The 1384-nt window shown below is 64.0% G+C and overlaps 1 protein-coding gene across 1 annotated transcript in view; it reads right to left on the minus strand.

Annotated features, from left to right (window-relative positions):
• Positions 1–326: 326 nt before the first annotated feature.
• The window catches only part of LOC107182813 (WAS/WASL-interacting protein family member 3), a 138180-nt gene continuing 137122 nt past the window's right edge, over positions 327–1384 (minus strand). The window contains exon 4 of the mRNA XM_015562759.1: positions 327–463. The gene's annotated coding sequence lies outside the window, so the exon portion shown is untranslated. The remainder of the gene's footprint in view (positions 464–1384) is intronic.

Genomic DNA, 1384 nt, shown 5'->3' on the forward strand with positions numbered 1-1384 from the left:
CCTGGACACTGCCCCTGGAGCTGTCGGCGTGGACTCCCTGCCCACCCCTGAAATTGGGGTGTTGTGGGAACTGGCCATGTGGGGCATACACGCAGCCTGGACGGAAGCCCCTCAGCCTCAGAGGAGGGACTGGGGTCCCTTATGGTGTCGGGGGGGTGGGGCAGGCTGGACTGGGGAACGTCCGGCCCGAGGGTCGTAGAAGCCCTGAGAATCCTTTGGTCTGGCCCTGCCAGGGCATTAGGGCGAGTTATTGAAATGTGTGACCGAATCCAGCTGGCTGGTGTTTCCGTGGGTAATTCTGTGTGGCCCGAGGATGACTACAAATACCCACATGGCCCTGGGCAGGAAAAAGGCTCCCCACCCCATGCAGATGCGCCCCGAGGGCCGGCCTGCGGCAGCCCCTCTGAGCAGGTGAGGCGCTCTCTGGCCTTCCGAGGTGCCCCAGGCGACAGAGCGCCCTAACCTGTCAGGACAGGTGCCGTGAGCAGCCCCGCGCGTGGCAGGACCTCGCACAGGCGCGGACAGGCGCACGCTCATGACTCCTCTTCTCCCCGCGCGGGGAGGACCCTGTGCGAGCTCCCGCCACCCCCTTCACGTGACCCGCACGCCTGGCATCTCCTGTCCACCTGCCCCTGGAGCCGTCCGGGTACTCCTGCCAGAGAGCGCGCTGGGACTGCCCACTCAGCCACGGCGACTCCCGACGCCTCCCCTGGGAGGCCGGGGCGGGCTGTGGGCCTGCAGCCAGCCCATCGGAGGGTGAATTTGGACGCTGACCCGGAAGGCGAAGCCACTGTTAGAGTGCGGGGTGCCCAGAGAGGCCACCCAGGGCAACGGGGAGTCAAAAACCCCACTGGGGGCTCCACTGTCATGCCCGGGGCCTGGCCCCACAGCCGCCTGCCCACCTCCCTGCAGGTGGAGGCCTGAGGGCCCCCTGCTCCCCAAGCTCCAACGCCAACCTCTGCATCTCAGTGCCGGACCCCCCACCTCCTGGGGGACCCCTGACAGCTGGTAGGCAGAAGTCCTGCCCTTGTCCTCTTCCCTGGTGAGGGTCCCCTCCCTCTCTCTGCAGAAACTGGGACAGCGTTCACGCTCCTGACCTGGGGAGGGAAACACGCATGTGCACGTGCACGCACACCCACACCCGAACACACGGCACACGCGAATGCACGCCCCATGCTAGAGGTCCCCGTTTCATCGTTTCAAAGTCACCTGCACAACCCCATGGCCCACTGTTAGCTAACGTCTTGGCGAAGTCCCCAGCTCCCAGTGAGCCCCCGAGTCCTTCTGCTATGGACCCATGATTTTTGCACAACCCTAAAACAAATTATATTGTCAGCTCCAACATTTGTTAGTATTACAAAGATGAGGTAGTAATCCTTCTTGC

Source organism: Myotis davidii, unplaced genomic scaffold, assembly GCF_000327345.1.
Source record: "Myotis davidii unplaced genomic scaffold, ASM32734v1 scaffold991, whole genome shotgun sequence".
Lineage (NCBI taxonomy): Eukaryota > Metazoa > Chordata > Mammalia > Chiroptera > Vespertilionidae > Myotis > Myotis davidii.